Source organism: Silurus meridionalis, chromosome 5 (genome assembly GCF_014805685.1).
Source record: "Silurus meridionalis isolate SWU-2019-XX chromosome 5, ASM1480568v1, whole genome shotgun sequence".
NCBI lineage: Eukaryota > Metazoa > Chordata > Actinopteri > Siluriformes > Siluridae > Silurus > Silurus meridionalis.
In genome coordinates this window covers 28,659,269-28,680,339 of record NC_060888.1, presented here as the reverse complement: position 1 = coordinate 28,680,339, position 21,071 = coordinate 28,659,269, and the positions used below count along the sequence as shown (strand labels likewise).

The 21,071-nt window shown below is 42.4% G+C and overlaps 1 protein-coding gene and 1 pseudogene across 2 annotated transcripts in view; both read right to left on the bottom strand.

The window, feature by feature from the left end:
* The window catches only part of LOC124385692, a 32,240-nt pseudogene extending 16,014 nt beyond the window's left edge, over positions 1-16,226 (bottom strand).
* A 4,317-nt stretch (positions 16,227-20,543) lies between these two features.
* LOC124386094 (zinc finger C3H1 domain-containing protein) overlaps positions 20,544-21,071 on the bottom strand; it is a 16,108-nt gene continuing 15,580 nt past the window's right edge. For both annotated transcript variants that reach the window (XM_046849723.1, XM_046849724.1), the window contains exon 35: positions 20,544-21,071. This exon is cut by the window's right edge and continues 448 nt beyond it. The gene's annotated coding sequence lies outside the window, so the exon portion shown is untranslated.

The following is a 21,071-nucleotide window of genomic DNA, read 5'->3' as shown; positions in this document are numbered from 1 at the left end:
GCTTCGTCCTTTACAACCTGCACCTTCTGACGCTCTGAGCTGCTCCATGACCCAGTAACTGGGGAATGTGGAACACTGCTCATAAAGAAACTCTCCACTCTCAACCCGTCATTATAAATCCAGTCTACATTTGAGTCATGGATGTGGTCTGTGACTGTGGGCTTCAACTTTCTGTTGCAGAGGTAATAAATGAACACGGGGAATCTGAGTAGCTTCTTCACACCATCAGACCTTATGGAGTTTTTATTGATCGCAGGTTTGCTCTGTTAATCAAAACAAACATCCACAGAATCAGTGTGTAATCAATCAGCTGTAGGAATCAGAATCTCCTCAATGATGACAGACACCAACATCAATCAGTCTTTTAGAGCAGGAATGAAGAAAATGAGAGAACAGAATAAAAAAACACCTTTATCTGCCACATTGTGCTTTTTCAACACCTGGAGAATTCACAGCTCCGAGTGAAACAACTGCTAATAAACGATAATAAACAATAATAATAATAATAATAATAATAATAAAATGTGTCCTCTGCCACTTTCCTATAAAGAGAAGATCAAACATTTAAACTCATCCATCCATCCATCCATCCATCTTCCTCAGGTCCACATTACAGTTTAATAGTACATAAAGATATTTAGTGTTTTTTCTAGCATTCAGGTTACATCAAAGTACATCATGAGTGAGTTCATTAATACAGCAAAACTGGAAATGTTTCTAAATCCAGATGATACAGAAAGATCTGCTCACATGGTCCTGCCTGGTTGCTGGAGGAGATATCAGTTTATAGTTACATATAGGATTCAAATCCTGATCTAAACGTCGTTTTTGAAAGTCATGTTGGACGTGAAATAATCACCCCGTCTACTCGTGGGAGACGTCGTATCGTGGACTTCTTGACCACTGGTTGATCTTTCTTTGTGATCCTCAGGTTCCTGGTCATCTGTTGCATTTAGAAACATAAAATGTGCTCAGAAATATAATTACACGTGTTTATCGTATGAAAGTTATTTGTGAGGAAAGTCTCTAAAAGAGCTTCTGTCCCGTGTGAGTGCGCTGGTGTTTCCTCAGATTACTGAGCTGACTGAAACTCTTCCCACACTGTAGACAGTGGTAGGGTTTCTCTCCGGTGTGAATGCGCTGGTGTTTCTCCAGATGACTCTGCTGATTAAAACTCTTCCCGCACTGCAGGCAATGATACGGTTTCTCCCCTGTGTGGATCCTCTGGTGTCTCTGAAGAGCTGCTTTCTCAGTAAAACTCTTCCCACACTGCAGGCAGGGGTATGGTTTCTCTCCAGTGTGGATCCTCTGATGTCTCCGAAGAGCTGCTTTCTCACTAAAGCTCTTTCCACACTGTGGGCACTCGTACGGTTTCTCTCCTGTGTGAATGCGTTGGTGGAGTTGGAGACCACCTGGAAGAGTGAAGCTCTTCCCGCACTGCGCGCACTTGTAGGGCCTCTCGCCCGTGTGGAAGCGCTGGTGTCTATGGAGAGCGCTCTGATACGTAAAACCCTTCCCACAAAAAGAACAATGGTAATTGTGCCTCTCGAGTTGCCCCTGAGAGGTGTTCACCGGGAGGCCCACGATCTCTCCTGAGTTCAGGCGTCTCAGATATTCCTCATAGTGACATCTCTTGATGTGTTTGTGGAGGTAAATCTCAGATGTGTAGGAAAGAGGACATAGAGAGCAAGTAAAGATTTGCAAAAAGGTGTAGTTCATATCTGTAGCAAAGAAAAAAACAGCAGTTATACAACAGTGATAAAAACCACATCAGTCATCAGATAAATCAACACCAGAGTAAAATATGCAGCACTGAACCAGAAACAGGATCAGGAGAAGTTATACCTGGTGGTATCAAGAAGTTTGGAGACTAAAACTGGTGCTGTTCTGATCCACGTGTGTTCCCATGTCTGCGATTTTATCACAAGTTAGAACAAAAAGCAAACATGAACTTCTGCGTGAAACTGCGCAAATCTGCCACAGAGACGTTTGACGTGACGTACGTTTGAGATACGGCGATGCTGCAACGAGTCGTTTGAGGGGTTTCGAGAGGGACGTGCACTTCAAGAGTGGAAGAACTTCGCTGGAAGACGATGAGAGATCAGTAAGACCTTCAGCGAGCAGGAGCTTGAAAAGAAATCTTCCAGGACACAATCCAGAAGAACACTGGGTGGCGCTGTGTTACTGTGCAAGGGGAATGTTTTGAAGGCGAAACGTGAATAAATAAAGTAAAGTAAATAGAGTCTCCAAACTTTTTCATACCACCTCGTATCTTCAAACTCCTGCGGCTGGAACTGGTCTTCTGCTCAGTGTTTTCACAAGAATTTGGTCTGCTGGTTGAAACTTACAGCCAAATACACAAATCATGATCAGTTACAACAAACTTTATTCACCATAAATTCTGCAATCTATCTGCCATGGCTTTCTGCAAGGAGAATTATTTTTACAGAAACAGAGAAGGGGAATGAACCATGGCTGGATTAGAGTTACCAGGACCAGCCTGTCCATCCTCAAAGAGAATGTACTGGAGAATGGGAGATGCAGCAGGAGATGTTGAGGGCTTTGGCCCTGAACTGGATCTTCTGTATGGATAATGGCTCATTAAAAAGGGAGGCAGGGTTAGGGGTAGAGAATATTCGAGGTACAGCAGAGGGCAATTCATTCCTCTATAGAACCAATACTTACATGGATTTGGAAAGAAAACTGCAGGTCCTGCTAGAAAATACATCATCTAGTGTAATTCTTCATGTGAAGGTTGGAGAAGGATCACTATGACGCGGTGTAGGGGGAAACATTGCCAGATTGATAAACACACTGAGTAAACAGAAGCTTGCAGACTTCCTCAGACCATCCCTGAGATATAAACCATGTTTGGGTGTGGTTTAGCACAGGTTTCTCCTGGGAGATGGATGTGTGGTGTGATGTGCTGAGATCTTTGCTCCTGTCTCACTCTTTTTGTGCAGCAACCCCAATCTACCTTTTTTAATCTGCCATTCAAGGTGACAATTAAATCTAAACCTGGACCTGGACCTGCTGTGTTCTCCAGGGAGCCCCTGAGGGCGTTACACACACGTTTTGTTTGTAAAATCAACAAGGAAAAGTTGAGACGTAACTGTTTTCGGAGCACTTTTTGTTCCAGAGGAAATCGAATGTGACGTCCTTGGCGTAATCTTCCTCGTACCACATCAGCAGCTCCTGTCCTGGTTCGATTGGTTGACTGCAGCGGTACAGAATCCCACCTTGATACTGGAAGGCCACCAGGTTCTGCTCTCTCTCATTACGAGCACAATTTACGTACCTGGAACGAGTAAAAGAGAAGAAATGGATATGATTAGAGGAAGAAAGGAAAAGACAAGAGAGGAGTGAAGAAAAGAAAATCATTAACAAAGATACACTATATGGACAAAGGTATTGGGACACCTGACCTTTCCTGCCTTAAGTGGATCTTCTCCGTACTGTTACCACAAAGTTGGAGATAATTTTGCATTCACTTGGACTCGGAGACCCAAACCGGTTCCAGCATGCCAATGTGCACAAATCCAGCTCCCTAAAGATCTGGAGTACATGGTTTGAAGAGGAAGATCTCCTGCTATAGATCTCCAAATCTACTGAACAGCTTTGGGATGAATGTGAATTCTGACTGCACCCCAGGTCTCCTCATCTTCTCATCCACATCACTACCTGACTTTACTAACACCCATGTAGCTGATGAACATAAATGTCCATAAGCACACTCCAAAATCTTGTGAACATCTTCCCAGAAGAGTGGAGAGCAAATTGGGACTAAATGTGGGAATACAATGCTCAAAATGAACATACTTATGACCAGGTGTCCGCAAGCTTTTGGCAAAATAGTGTACAACAGCACGTGGTTCTTCAGCAGAACTTTCCTCACCTCATCCAGTTTGAATTCATCTCTGACGTGGCGTCGATGTACCGTTCACTCTGCTCGCTCTGGTAGACCTGAAAAATATTACAACCTTTACATTCAATCCTGCAGTGGGAGGGGGCGTGGCTTAGCCTCATCTACATAAAGAGGGAGGGGTTTGGGGTTTGAGATAAAGAGGCAGTGACTGTTGGGACTGAATATCAAGAATTTAAATGGATTAGAAAAGCTCTTCAGGACAGGACAGGTTCTAAGCCTAGTCCTAAAGGAACATGTGTAGAGGAGAAGAAACCCCTGACCAAGCAGTCAATGCTCAAATCTTTTATAATGTTTGATTTGTCAATGTGGCCTTTCCTCATCATCACGCCAGAAGGAACCAGTCTCCAGAGATTTGACGAATGATTCTCACAAGTTCACAAACTGACAACTTCACTTTTGTACTCACTTGTTCAGAAGGAACCCACAGAGGAGGTCCTCAAGTCACTCAAATCAACAAACAGAACCTTCCAGTTCCTTACGCTGATGGTTTAATGTTTCTGTGCTGTTTGTCTGTGGTTCTTATAAAAACACAGTCCATCAGGTTTTACATCACATGACTGCTGTGTAATAAACCAGACAGGACAGTAACGCTAGCATCAGTTAGCAATAATTACCACCAATTCCACCATTCTTATTTTTATTAATAACAATGTTCCTTTCAGACAGCAGTGTCACAGGGTTTCTACAGTTTTCACTAATTCCAATTTAAGGCTTTTTAAGACCATTAAGAATTAAATTTATGACCTATTTCACATCAAAAACACACAAATATGTTGTTAGTGACTGCCATTACCCGAGCTGAGTATCACTAAACTTCCACTTCCTCATTGCTGAAAAATAACTTGTGTTTGTGCTGCAGTCCGAGAGATTCGCTCCAATAACCGCAAGCTGATTGGCTGTTACATGTTGGTCTTATTTGTAGTTGTAATGCAGTGAATTATTATAATTATATATAATTATTACATAAGGAAACAAAACCCATTCTGAAGTGCTACAGGAGCATTTCAGTGAACATTAGTGGTACATGAACATCAGACAGTTACGACCTGTTGATGATTTGAGACCAAGAACAGCAGATTTTAGACTTTTTTAAGATGCGTGGAAAACCTGAGCTAAAGCGCATCAGATCACGTGCTGGTTTTTTCCCGTCTCCACCCCAATCACTAATGTTGTTTCATTCTGTGTTTGACGGCGCATATTAAAGAACATCGTTTAAAATAGCACTAATCTACTACAGAATCTATTTCACATTTAATAAAAACCCTTTAAATGTCCTATATTTGTTTTTGAGAAATTCCCCGGCCTTCAATTCATGTGTCTGAAATTCAAGTACTTTCAGGAAGCGTGGGAATTCTGTTAATACGCACTGAGACAGCACTTCCTGTGGAGAACATCAGGCATGTCACGTGTGATAGAAGTGAACTCACCACCCAGGAGTAGGGGCTGTTCATGGCTTCCTCTCGCTCTACCGTGTCTCCCTGGTACGGTCCGAAGTGAGCACCAACTGGAATAGTGTCGCTGTTGTTGAACACTCCCAGGCCTGCGTCAGGAATACTGGACTTCCGAATCTCTAGACCCGGAGGAAGGGTCTGTCTGGCTCGATCAGCGACCCCCAGTGGAACCGCAACATCAGGGATAAAGAGAGCCGGACCGTGAACATCACATTTGTTGATGAAGAAAGATTTACAATCTTCACAGTCTGGAAGGAGAGAAATCATTTCCTCATCATTTATTTATGAAGTATTGAATTTTTGTTGACACTCAGATGAAGGACATAAATAACCCTCAGACTACACCCTCACGTCCTGCTGTCTTACAGAGGTAGTCATCATGTTCAGGTTCTTCTTCTTTCAGGATGATCTGTAGTCCCAATTTCTGTTGGTCCTCGGGGGTGAGGTCTTCCAGAGAGCTCGACGTTCCTCCATCTAAATAATCAATCAAAGAAACGTAATCTTACGTGAACATCTGACGTGTTTCAGCATGAAATTTAGTCACAGAGAAGAGAAACGACTGCCTTACAGCTGAAATCTTCATCCTCATCAGTTTCTTCTTCTTTCAAAGGTTTCTTCCAGAATTCTCCGTTCTGTAATTCCACAGGAGTAACGTGTCCCACTGAGCTCGACGTTCCTCCATCAGAAGTGCTGCTCATCTCCATTTGCATTTCTTCACCACACTGATCACCACGAGCTTCAACTGACCAGGAAAACATGAGATAGAGAGACATAAAGTGTGGGAGGTGTGGAAGGTATAGGAGGTGTGTGGGGATTGGAAGGTGTGTGTGTGTGTGTGTGGACACACGTTCTGTCTCTGTGGGTTTCATCGTTACACTCAGATCAGGTTTTTCTGAGACAGAAATAATTAACTTCCGTGGAATCCTGGACTGGTGCCCTCACTGTCGCCATGGAGACGTTAAACACTAATCCCACTCCATATAACAGCACAAACTGTCGGTCGGGTTATACACTGTGTGTACAACACACACACACACACACACACACACACACACACACACACACAGTTATAAACACAGTATTTCACCTGCTTGTAGTTCAGTTCAGTGTTTTGTGAATTTCTCAGCGCACTTCATCCTAAAGCAGCTCCAAAGCTACAGAAATAAATGACTAATATAAATGTCACTGGTAGAACATTGAGTTTAAAATGATTCTGGACACCCTGAAGAATGCTCACAGGACCCTTCAGCAGAACCCCACAGCAGAACCCCACAGCAGAACCTTCACACACCCTCAGAGCCAAACAAATAACAACAATCAAGTCATTTATAAACTTCTTTATTTAAACTGTAATAATCAAGTGTGTTTTGTTTTATTATTATTATTATTATTATTATATAACAATAACAACAATAATAATAACAACAACAATGTGTCAGTATAAAAGGGGCGGGGCGATTTTATTGTGTCAGTATAAAAGGGGCGGGGCAATATGATTGTGTGTCAGTATAAAAGGGGCGGGGCGATATGGTTGTGTGTCAGTATAAAAGGGGCGGGGCGATATGATTGCATGTCAGTATAAAAGGGGCGGGGGGATATGATTGCGTGTCAGAATAAAAGGGGCGGGGCGATATGACTGTGTGTCAGTGAAAAGGGGGCGGGGCGATATGATTGTGTCAGTATGAAAGGGGCGGGGCGATATGATGTGATAATTAAAAGGTGATAAATGTGTCATTGTTGTTATTTCGGTATCAGCAATTGCTCTGATGTTCAGACTAAAAATAAACCAGTACACAATAAATATTGGTGATACAAACACATGGTGGGAGAATCGGGACAGTACACACACACACACACACACACACACACACACGCGTTATTCTTTATTTATATGGAATTCTTTGAACTCATGAATCGCAGAATGTTGTAGTTTCAGGTGTGTTTACAAACACCGCGTGCCCTTAATGTGCACTTGTGTATAAAACAGAACTCAGCCCTGAATTCCGCACCTTTATTTCTATTCAGTTTACTTTAATTCTACAGCGTCGCAACACCTACACACACCTACACACACACCTACACACACCTACACACACACACACACACACACACACACACACACACACACACACACACACACACACACACACACACAGCTGTAGAGAAATGCGGATGTGGAGCTCAGAGACTCACCTCCAGCTGTCCAGCAGAACTGCGAGAAGCTCCTGGAGTCCACGCATGAAGCGGGTTGGAGCAGGAACCCTGTGAGGTGTGTGTGAGGACACTGCTGAAGGTTTTTGTTTCCAGATGATGTGAGATGATGTGAGTTGAAAGCTCCTCCTCTACTGCAGCGCGTCTTCTTTTGTTCCTGTGTGTTTACAGCAGATGGAGCTGCAGGTCGCCCCCTGCTGGAGCTCTGAGGGACAACCACCACCACGAGGAGGCATCACACAAGTCAAGTTTATTTCTATAGCGCTTTTCACAGACATTGTCTCAAAGCAGCTTTACAGAAATCAACAGTCAAGGAGAATGGTGTGCATTTATCCCTGATGAGCAGCCGTGTCTCACTCTGCTGCTACTGCCATCTTCTGCTCCTTCTCTCTTTTCAGGATTCAAGATTCCAAGGTTGCTTTAATGGCATTACAAATATGGAAATAAGTATTGCCAAAGCATAGAATATACAGACACATAACACCAGAAAATAACAGTCAGCCAGCTGGACATTTCAGTACCCGGATTCTTCTTCTACACAGCATGATGTTGTAATTGATGCAGTATGTGGTCTGGCATTGTCATGTTGGAAAATGCACAGGTCTTCCCTGAAAGAGACGACGTCTGGATGGGAGCATATGTTGTTCTAGAACTTGGATAAACTTTTAGCATAGATGATGCCTTTCCAGATGTGTAAGCTGCCCATGCCACACGCACTCATGCAACCCCATACCATCAGAGATGCAGGCTTCTGAACTGAGCGCTGAGAACAACTTGGGTTGTCCTTGTCCTCTTTAGTCCGGATGACATGGCGTCCCAGTTTTCCATAAAGAACTTCAAATTTTGATTCGTCTGACCACAGAACAGTTTTCCACTTTGCCACAGTCCATTTTAAATGAGCCCTGGCCCAGAGAAAACACCCTGACGTACAGAGATTGTTCCAGATTCTCTGAATCTTTGGATGATATTATGCACTGTAGATGATGAGAACTTCAAACTATTTGTAATTTTTCTCTGAGAAACTCCGTTCTGATATTGCTCCACTATTTCTCACCGCAGCATTGGGGGAACTGGTGATCCTCTGCTCATCTTCTGAGAGACACTGCCACTCTGAGAGGCTCTTTTTATACACAATCATGTTGCCAGTTGATCTAATAAGTTGTAAATTGCTCCTCCAGCTGTTCCTTATATGTACATTTAACTTTTCCAGCCTCTTATTGCTGCCTGTCCCAACTTTTTTAGAATGTGTAGCTCTCATGAAATCCAGAATGAGACAATATTTGGCATGACATTTTAAAATGTCTCACTTTCAACATTTGATATTTTATCTACAGTTGTGTTCAAAATTATTCAACCCCCAATGCTGTAAATGGTTTTAGGGAATTTAGTGTACATTTGTAATTGTATTCAGAATGAAATCCTACAAGGACTTCTTAAAGAACCATATGCAACTAAAATGACATCAATTAGTTTTGTAATACAGTAGTAAATGTTTCTTTTGTGAATTCTTCATTGACATAATTATTCAACCCCTTAAAGACTACCACTCTGAAGAACAGAGGTTCAATGAAGTGTTTTCAATCAGGTATTGAAAACACCTGTGGATATCAGGAGCAGCAATAAAGCCTAATAAGCACCAATTAGGCAGCTTTAAAATGACTGTGATACTCAGCTCCTTCTAGACATTTACTGGTGTGGTTACAAACATGGTGAGGTCAAGAGAATGGTCCAGGAAGACAAGAGAACAGGTGATTACTCTTCACAGGAAGGGCAATGGCTATAAGAAGATTGCAAAGATGTTAAACATACCAAGAGACACCATAGGAAGCATCATTCGCAAATTCAAGGCAAAGGGCACTGTTGAAACGCTACCTGGTCGTGGCAGAAAGAAGATGCTGACTTCGACTGCTGTGCGCTACCTGAAGCGTAGAGTGGAGAAAAGTCCCCGTGTGACTGCTGAGGAACTGAGAAAAGATTTGTCAGATGTGGGTACTGAAGTTTCTGCTCAGACAATACGGCGCACCCTGCGTAATGAAGGCCTCCATGCCAGAACTCCCAGGCGCACCCCCTTGCTGTCCCCAAAGAATAAGAAGAGTCGACTGCAGTATGCCAAAAGTCATGTGGACAAACCACAGAAGTTTTGGGATAGTGTTCTGTGGACTGATGAAACAAAATTAGAACTGTTTGGGCCCATGGATCAACGCTATGTTTGGAGGAGGAAGAACAAGGCCTATGAAGAAAAGAACACCTTGCCTACTGTGAAGCATGGCGGGGGGTCAATCATGCTTTGGGGCTGTTTTGCTTCTGCAGGTACTGGGAAGCTTCAGCGTGTGCAAGGTACCATGAATTCTCTTCAGTACCAGGAGATATTGGATGACAATGTGATGCAGTCCGTCACAAACCTGAGGCTTGGAAGGCGTTGGACCTTTCAACAGGACAATGATCCCAAGCATACCTCCAAGTCCACTAGAGCATGGTTGCAGATTAAAGGCTGGAACATTTTGAAGTGGCCATCGCAGTCACCAGACTTAAATCCGATTGAGAACCTCTGGTGGGACTTAAAGAAAGCAGTTGCAGTGCGCAAGCCTAAGAATGTGACTGAACTGGAGGCTTTTGCCCATGATGAATGGGCGAAGATACCCGTAGATCGCTGCAAGACACTTGTGTCAAGCTATGCTTCACGTTTAAAAGCTGTTATTACTGTAAAAGGATGTTGTACTAAGTACTAAGATTGAATGTCACTTGGGGGTTGAATAAAACTGATAATGATGTGAGCTCAGAAAAGACATTTGTGGTTATTTCATTATAAATGTTATGTTATATTTGTCTGACCTACACGTGCCTCTTTGATTTAATTGTAAGCAGGATGACTGAATGATCATAATCAATGTCAAACCGACCAAAACAATCAATTTCAGTGGGGGTTGAATAATTTTGAACACAACTGTATATTTTATTGTGAATAAAATATAAGTTTATGAGATTTGTAAATTATTGCATTCCTTTTTTATTCACAATTTGTACAGGGTCCCAACTTTTTTGGAATCAGGTTTGTAAAACAACTATAGATTTTAAATTTTAAAAAAGGAAAAAGAAAAAGAAGGTAAGAATAAATAAATTGTTTTAATGAAAAAAAAATAAGGAAAGTAAATGTATATACATATATCCATGTGTGTGTTGCATACACAAAGTGACATGGTCACACGCTGTCCCTCACCTGGTGGTAGTGATTAGGTTAGGGTTAGGGTTAGGGTTGGGGTTGGGGTTAGGGTTGGGGTTAGGGTTGGGGTTGGGGTTATACATACATACACTCTCACACACACACACACACACGTTTCTATTTTCCTGTGTAGATGAACAGTAGTAAAAGGTATTTCACTGCATGATGTATATGAATGTGTACGTGACAAAATTTTAATCTGAATTTGGAATGATGGTGTGAAGAATTGGACTAATGGAGTAATAAAGTGATTGAATGATGGCACGGTTTTCCCACACACGGAGCAGTACTAGGGTTTCTCCCTGGTATGAATGCGTTGGTGCTGTTTGAGGGTGCTCTTGCGAGTAAAACTCCTCCCACACTGGTTGCAGTGAAACAGCTTCTCCTTTGTGTGAATACGCTGGTGTGTCGTAAGATGTCCTCTTTCACTAAAACGATTTCCGCAGTGCGAACACTGATACGGTTTCTCTCCTGTGTGAACGCGATGATGTCGCGTGAGCGTTCCTAACTCTCCGAAACTCTTCCCGCACTGTAAGCACTGATACGGCTTCTTTTCGTTGTGAATGTTCTGGTGTCGCCGTAGTCTCCGTCCCTCGCTAAAACTCTTCCCGCACTGTGAGCACTGGTACGGCTTCTCTCCAGTGTGAATGCGCTGGTGCGCCTGGAGATGAATCTTCTGAGTGAAACTCTTCTCGCACTGTGAGCACTGATACGGCTTCTTTTCGTTGTGAATGTTCTGGTGTCGCAGCAGATGCCCTCCCTCTCTAAAACTCTTCCCGCACTGTGAGCACTGGTACGGCTTCTCTCCAGTGTGAATGCGCTGGTGCGTCTGGAGATTAATTTGCTTAGTGAAACTCTTCCCGCACTGCGAGCACTGATACGGCTTTTCTCCAGTGTGAACGCGCTGGTGCGCCCGGAGATGAATCTGCTGAGTGAAACTCTTCCCACACTGTGAGCACTGACACAGGTTCTCTCCAGTGTGGAGACGCTGGTGAACCCGGAGACTGCTCTGCTGAGTGAAACTCTTCCCGCACTGCGAGCACTGATACGGCCTTTCACCCGTGTGAACACGCTGGTGCACTTTCAGATATTTGCGCTGGACAAAAATCTTCCCGCATTGTGAGCACTGGGGTGGATCTTTCTGCGTGTGGGAAGGATCAGCACCCAGACTCTCGAAGGACATCACTGTGGCTCCACCGGCCCTTTTTGGGTTCACCAGGCTCTCATATTTAATCTCTCCTGATGTTAGGAGACGGACGTATTCCTCATTGTGGCACCTCTTGATGTGTTTGTGGAGATAAATTTTGGTTGTATAAGAAAATGGACATGAGGAGCAGGAGAAGACTTGAAGGACTCTGTTTCTCCCTGTAGTAGAAACCAATTTTAGACATTCTTCAGCTAATAGACACCATTCAAACCACTGATTCACAAAAAACATAACCGATTCAACAGAAAGGAACTGAAATCGATTTCTGAATGGTTCAGATCAAACAGCTGAATATTTTTCCACTCTCATACTTCAAAATCCCTGCTTTTAAAAACCATATTATCTTGAAAACGAATAGATAACAATAATAATATAATCTTAACTTCGAATAAAGTTATGGCAGTAACCATTAATGGAGCACTTTCTGTTCCAGATGTTGTTGAAGGTGACGCTGAGATCTTTACTGATATCCTCCTCATACCACAGCAGCAGCTCGTGCCCGGGGTCGATGGGTCGACAGCAGCGGTACAGAATTCCTCCACGATGCTGAAATACAACCAGATTCTTCTCCTCAGCATTACGAGCGCAATTAACATACCTGAGAGAGCGAGGGATTCAGAAGAAAAGGAGGGAGAGAAGGAGAGATTTCAGTGAGACTTTAATGAAAAAGCCTGGTAAAGAGATATACAGAGTCTAAAGGAACATGAGGGAAATAAAAAGCATTTCTCACCTCATCCAGTTAGAACATGTCTCTGGTGTGGCATCGATGTATTTCTCACACTGCTCACTACTGTGGATCTGAGAAAAACACAGCATTACACATTACACCAGGGCTGCACAATAAACCACACTTCTGCAATATACTTTTACTTTCTAATCCATCAAAGAGTTACAGAAAGTCCTGATGATTTCTGATGACTGATGCAAGAAACTTTATAAAATATATAAATGTGGGAAATTTACACTATATGGAGATTATATCATGAGAATTGTGATTTTTTACGTGCCTTTCCAAGTTTATTCCCATTTACTGCTACAATAATCTCCACTGATTCAGGAAGATTTTCTGGAGATTTTTTTAATGGAGCTACAAGTGTGTTAGTAGTGAGGTGAGGTGAGGTGAGGTGAGGTGAGGTGAGGTGAGGTAAGGTGAGGTGAGGGTGCTTGGGGTGCAGTCAGAATTCACATTCATCACAAAGGTCTTCAATCGATTAGGGTTTCTTTAGAAGGTAAATGATCTGTTTTTGGCCTCTGATCAGGGTTTTGCCTCTTCACTTGTTTTGATTGACCTCAGTGCAGCTTTCGACACCAGGAGGAGGAGATTGGGGAGGAGAACTTCATCAGTATCAGAGTGATGTGAAAATTCTCAGTATGAGAGAATGCAGAAGACAAAGATAGAGACAGATTTATCAACCGTTCACTGATGTTCACACTTAGCCACGCCCACACAACTCCATAAAACACAGTGTGGTTCGTAACATGATCCTGGATCCACAAGGATCTCTGCAAAATTCCACATGTTCTCTCCATTATAAAGCCCACAGATGGTTCACCATGACCACACACCTAACTGCCCCACCAAGTGAACTCACCACCCAGGAGTAGGGGCTGTTCATGGCTTCCTCTCGCTCTACCGTGTCTCCCTGGTACGGTCCGAAGTGAGCACCAACTGGAATAGTGTCGCTGTTGTTGAACACTCCCAGGCCTGCGTCAGGAATACTGGACTTCCGAATCTCTAGACCCGGAGGAAGGGTCTGTCTGGCTCGATCAGCGACCCCCAGTGGAACCGCAACATCAGGGATAAAGAGAGCCGGACCGTGAACATCACATTTGTTGATGAAGAAAGATTTACAATCTTCACAGTCTGGAAGGAGAGAAATCCCCAGTGAGTAAATAAAGTCCTCCGAACACAACGTCCTTCACACGTCCTTCACACGTCCTCTGATTCGCTCCTTACAGGTGAATACACTGAGATCACATTTATATCCTGAACTTCTTTCATTAATAAACACTTTTATTCATAAAGACGTTTTCCTCCTTTTTCATTCGATCTGATTTATTTAAATATAAAACTACTTTAAATACAATTATTATTATTATTATTATTATTATTATTATTATTATAAACAAAAAAATGACTGAAATTTCAGTAAATCGTGAATCTTACAGAGAAACTCATCATGTTTAGGTTCTTCTTCTTTAATAAGTATCTGGAATCCTTTATTCTCCTGATCGTTTCCATCTTCTACAGAGCTCCGAATTCCTCCATCTGAAGATTTAAAACATCTCAAATTTACTCTCATGAACTGTGAGGAGTTTATCTGTGAGAAGTGAGATGTGGTGTTTCAGTAAACAAATCTCTGAAATCATACAGAAATATTCATCCTCATCAGTTTCTTCCTCTTTCAGAGGTTCCATCCAGAATTCTCCGTTCTGTAGATCCTCAGGAGTGACCTGTCCCACTGAGCTGGACGTTCTCCCATCAGAAGTGCTGCTCATCTCCATCTGCATTTTACAAAACTGATCCAAACACAGTCAGGAGGTGCTGATCAGTTCTCCAGCAGCTCTGACAGCAGCGCCGTTTATACCAATGCGCATTTGAATTATGGTGAAATAGTGAGTATGTGAGATGGCGGCGAGATGACAGTGAGATAATGGCGAGATGAAGGTAAGGTGAAGGTGAGATGGTGAGATGACGGTGAAATGGTGAGATGACGGAAGATGGAGGTGAGCTGACTGTGAGATGAAGGTGAAATGACTGTGAGATGAAGGCAAAATGACGGAGAGACAGTGAGATCGTGAGATGATGGCAAGATGGTGAGATGACTGTAAGATAATGGCGAAATGATTGTGAGATTATGGTGAGATTATGGTGAGATGACAGTGAGATGACGGTGAAATGACATCGAGATGAAGGTGAGATGACGGCAAGATGTGAGATAAAGGCAGATGAAGGCGAGATAAAGGTGAGGTGAAGGTGAGATGGTGAGATAGCGGTGAAATGGTGAGATGACGGAAGATGGAGGTGAGCTGACTGTGAGATGAAGGTGAAATGACTGTGAGATGAAGGCAAAATGACGGAGAGACAGTGAGATCGTGAGATGATGGCAAGATGGTGAGATGACTGTAAGATAATGGCGAAATGATTGTGAGATTATGGTGAGATTATGGTGAGATGACAGTGAGATGACGGTGAAATGACATCGAGATGAAGGTGAGATGACGGCAAGATGTGAGATAAAGGCAGATGAAGCGAGATAAAGGTGAGGTGAAGGTGAGATAATGGTAAAATGGTAAGACAACGGTAAAATGGTAAGATGACGGCGAGAGGAATGTGAGATGACAGCGAGATGATGGCAAGATGAAGGTGAGGTGATGGCGAGATGAAGGTGAGATGACGAAGAGACGGTGAGATGATGGTAACACGATAGCAAGATGGTGAGATTATGGCAAGATTATGGCGGGATGAGAGTAAAATGAAGGTGAGATGCCGGAAAGATAAAGGTGAGATGATGGTGAGATGACGGTAAAATGGTGAGATGAAGGCGAGATGTGGCCTTAATGAGGGTGAGATGAAGGCGAGATGAGGCCTTAATGAGGGTGAGATGAAGGCGAGATGAAAATGAGATAATGGCGAGATGATGTGTGTTTGTAGCTGCTATAAAGGTATAAACCAATTTAACAGAATAATGCATCAGATTTCCTGAATAATTAGTTTTGAGCGAATAATCGTTATTATTAATATTAATAAACTCATCACTATAATAACTCAGTTTTATATGAATAACTATTGTACATATCTAATAAAAGTAAAATGTAATGTAAAAAAAACCTAATAAACACAGACGTTAGCAGGCTGAGTCTCAAAAACACTCTCCGCTACATGTACTGCACTTCAGAGTACAGCCCCCTTACCTCGCGCGCCCTTACCTCGCGCGCACTACTGAGGGCACTACTGAGGGAAGTGGAGCTCTGTTTGGGACACAGCCTGAAAGTGTGGACAGAACAGAGCTCAGCTAACAGTTTTACATCAACTTACCTCAGGATTTCCCTCAGGATTTATACTGTATTTAATAAATTAATAAATAAATATATACAATAAAAATAAATCCGATCAGAGCGCAGGGGCGGGAGACTGAGGATTAGTATCAGAGCTCGCGCTGGAAACCTGCAACCCTCTTCTTCTCTTACTGACGGAGACTCACACAGAGAGCGAATCAGCGCCCTCTGCCGGATCACCACAACACCACACACTGAAAGAGGAATACGTCTACTTGTTTTTTTTTTTTTTTTACATTTACACGCGTTTATTAGGACCCGCGCACCGGAGTTGTGAGGACCCTATTGTAATTGTGTCGTTTCTTTATTTTTCTTCTTATTATATGCATTTTTTTCCCCCGAAAACTCACGAAACTTTGCACACACAGCAGAAATGTCGAAACATTAGGTACGTCATGTTCCTCGAAAGTGGGTGTGGCAAAATGGCTCAACAGCGCCACCTATACACGTTCAATGGTGTGTGGCTCAAGCTATGTTTCACGTACATGTATGAAAATCGGTACACACATGTAACACACTAATACCTACAAAAAGAAACCTCTTGATACGAAATCCGACACCCAACAGGAAGTCGGGTATTTTTAATTTTATGAGCAGATTTTTGGTCAATTTTCAGATGTTATTATATATTATGTATTTTAAGATTTGCAATGTTAAATCCTGAAGATCTAGAGTTTTCGCTGAAGGGCGTGTCCGTAGCCATCTGACAAATTTCGACGATTCGCCATGAAAAATGAAGTTGCTATAACTCAGACATACAATGTCCAATCTGCCCCAAATTTAACATGATTGATAAGACTACAGATCTGAACAGATCTACATTTCCATATTTAGTTATAGTCATGACGCCACCTGCTGGCAACAGGAAGTGTCATGTTTTACTGTGCAATGAACTACTTCTAGAAATTTGATGACATCAACTCTTTTTTGGTCAGTCTTATCTAAAGGCCTTTGCGATAGTGAAATGTGAAGATCTTGAGTTTTCGTTAAAGGGCGTGTCCATGGCTCCGTGACAAAGTTCTCGCCAAAGGAATAACAGTTGTAACACAGGCATTACATTTCTGATCGTCCCCAAACTTCACATATTTGAAAAGAGTCCTGGCCTGAACACAGCCGAAGGCCAATATTCTATTGGGTGTTTCAAAATGGCTCAACAGCGCCACCTATAGGAAAGTTGCTACAACTCAGACATACAATGCAGACAATCTCAGCTCCAAACTTCTCATGTTTGATAAGACTCCTAATAGGAACAGATCTACATACCCATATTCAGTATTAGTTATAGCGCCACCTGCTGACAAAAGGAAATGTCATATTTTACACTTCACTTCACTCTCAGAAACACATTTCAACATGCCACGCAATACCAAACATGCTATAAACACGTTCCACCATGCAACACTTGGCTAAGTGCTGAAAGTTGTGTGGAACTCAGGCATACAATGACCGATCAGTTCCAAACTTCACGTGTTTGATAATAGTCCTGGCCTGATGACAATATTTATGACAATATACATTTATGGTCCTACTGGCAGCAGGAAGTGTGGCACTTTGAAATGACTGTGCCATAATTCTCCTGTCTTTACTCGCTTACATGCACCTCGCCCATTGTTTACTGTTTTCCTCAGGCCGACGGGTGGCGGTGGGCCTGGGTCCGAGGGCCTGTTCATCGCTGCTTGCAGCTTTAATTAAACCAATAATGTTACATACCATATGGTACCAGTTTTATCCATTATGTAAATAAATAGATAAACAAATAAATAAAATATTAAATAGAGATAAATGAGAGTTAAAAGGTTTTGGGGGTCGTTCTGTTCCTCTTTCACCGAACACAGAGCTTCAGAGCTTCATCCTCAAACATCTTCAGATCCCACACACACTAATAAACATTCAAATCAACCACAATCATCGATTTTAGTCACAGTCAGTGTTTTGAGCCACTTGGTTGTTTCTACTTGGATAGATAATTTTCTCCTGCCCCAAAATAAACTTCAGTTGGCACATAAACCTGTTTCTCCTGACATACTTAAAAACAAGCATAAAATACAGGAGAGTAACATTCACATTAAAGGAACTCAAAATACTTTTAAAAGCACCAACATTGACTCTAACCTGAAGCAGTGAATCATGTTTTTCTAATTCTTCTTCTTTCGGCTGCTGCCATTAGGGGGCGCCACAGCGGATCATCCGTCTCCACACCCCCCTGTCCTCTACATCTGCCTCTTTCACACCAACTACCTGCATGTCTTCCCTCACCACATCCATAAACCTCCTCCTTGATCTTCCTCTTTTCCTCCTTCCTGGTGTCTCCATCCTCAGCATTCTCCTACTGATATACCCCATGTCCCTCCTCTGCACATGTCCAAACCATCTCAATCTCACCTCCCTCACCTTGTCTCCAAAACATCCTACATGCGCTGTCCCTCTAATAAACTCATTTCTAATCCTGTCCATCGTTGTCACTCCCAATGACCATCTTAACCTAGAGCAGTGAGTAAAAGTGTGAAAAACAGTTTCTCTCTGTGAACAGAACGGAGTCCTGTAGAACATCAGGGTTTAAAATAAAAGAGTTCACAGAGATGATGCAGTGTAAAATCCTCCACTGGAGCTTGGCAGATTTTTTGGTTAGCGGTGGTTTGTACAGTGTCTCCACTCTGGTTTAATATCATAATTAAAACCAAGAACATTTCTCCACTGGGGTCCACCCTCCCACTCAGTTTATTCTTATTTAAAACCTTAACACGGGCCCTGTAGAGCAGCTTCTCCACCACTGTCCCTAAGTTCATCTCCCCTTTACCCCCGCACTCCAGGAGGGGAACCTCCACACCCGTCAAGGTCAGGAGCGATGTCCAGCTGGGGAAAGGGTTCCTCCTCTGCCTGGCTGGTCTCACGATTTCAAAGTCCTTTAGCTAAACAGGCTGCTCTGCTGTTAGTGTAGAGCTCCAGCGGTGTAAGAGCTGGTTAGCGATGCGCAGGGCCCGGAGTCCCGTACTTGCTGCAAGATACTCCACATGTGACAGGTCCGTCCCTGCAACATTCACGAGCTCCCGGAGTGTGACGATCTTTGTGGAGATCAGCGCTCTGGACAGTGTGGGGTTGGTGCACCCGTGAAGTCCAGACGACTCCCGTAGACCAGGGGCTCCTCGAGCAGCCGGTGTAGTTTTTCACATCTTTTAATTAATTCATTTTTTTCCCTATATTTTAAAAAGTCTGCTGTAAAAAACTGGTAATCCAGAAACATCCAGTGTTTTTGTGTCCAATAAGGAGGACATCTTTGGAACCAGCTGCTTCCACCTGCTCAGTATGCAAATGATGTGCTTTCCCTGTTTTTATTTAAAAACTCATCACTCCCCAGGTAGACACCAAAGTACTTAAAACCACCTCTTTTCCACACCAGGGGCACATAAACCATCATTCACCTTCAGTACACTCTAAAGCTTTCCAGAACCTTCCACAAATATTCATGTTCAACCCGGTCAAAATCCTTTTCCTGATCTAGGAGAATCTGACCAGTCTTTAAGCCCAATAGCCTGGAGACGTCCAAAACGACAGGAATTAGGTACATGTTATCAAATATCACCTGAAGAGAAGCTGACCGTCTCTGATTCTGTTCACATGGCATGCATGAATCTTTTCTGTTCATTCTTCTACGAAGGAGCATCCATCTCAGTAACGCTTCTAAAGTGTGAGTTGACCAGTGCCCCCTGTGCTGTTTTTTTTTTTTTTTTTTACTTTTGAGGGCTTCCACAGTCTCTATTCCCAAAAATTTGAGATGCCAGTGTCTCTTGTGCTATTGAGTGTAGTGTTGACGGGACCACCCCCCCCAACACACACCTCAATGTTAATAAGATCACGATTATTATCCCATTTGGTCACTTACAGACTTTATTTAAGCAAATAACCGATTTTTTAAACCCAAGTTTTATTTATTTTAATTTAATTTAATTTTTAAACACTTTTTACCTGAAAAAGTAAAAGCAGTGAACTTTTAGTCCGTTAAACGAATACAAGATGCTCTTTTAAGATATTTCTTTTTATCTGGAGAAATATGATTAGCTAAAGGGACCATAAAGCTGCATTTCTAAAGTACATCAGAACACTTCATCATCATCACCACGTTTAAATGAAGTAAAGGCTCTTATTGTATTTACAGATTTAATATAGAACTTTAATAAAGGACATTCAGTGTTGAGGATGAGGTTCTTTTTAGAGTCCTGGTTCCTCTCATAGATTCTTCATCATGAAGTCTCGGGGAGTTTTTCCTTCACCACAGTCACCACTGGATCAGTCTTTATGAAGAAACTTATAAACACTAAACTTCTACATTACAACTTTCAACAATGGACATTTTCCCAAAGCAGCATTACAGAGATGAGGAGGTTTGGGGAAAATGTCCTCTGTAAAAATGAGGAATTAAATCCATCAACTTCTCTTTTGAAGGGGAAATAAATTAATGACACAAAAGCAGAATCTCTGTACAAAATAATTTAATTGAAACATTTTTCAATTACAAAATAAAACAGTTGAAATATCATTTCTGCATGTTTCCTGAATACTTTTAATTAATATGATATTTTTACAAGAAAAAAAAGAACACTTGCACATAGAGTTAGTGGAGGCTCGCTGAGGGATCTGAGCAGCATTAGCGTTCTCCGTAGAGTCTCCACGAGAAAACACCGCGAGAAAACACCACGAGGTCACTGCTGAGCTTCCATTCACACAATACTGCTGTCGTTTAGAATCCTTGTAGTTTTTTTTTTTTATTTTGAGCCCTTAAAACAAACTGGAACCTCAGAGTCTCTCTCTCTCTCTCTCTCTCTCTCTCTCTCTCAGATCCGTGGTGTTTAATGCTGAAAATAAACGTCTTTAAAATACTGTCGATGTGAACACTGCTACACCACGGGTGTGGGGGGAGGGGGAGAGAGAGAGAGAGAGAGAGAGACTATAAACTGGGATCGGTGGACGAATGAAGTAAAAGTGGATTAAAACACACTGGAA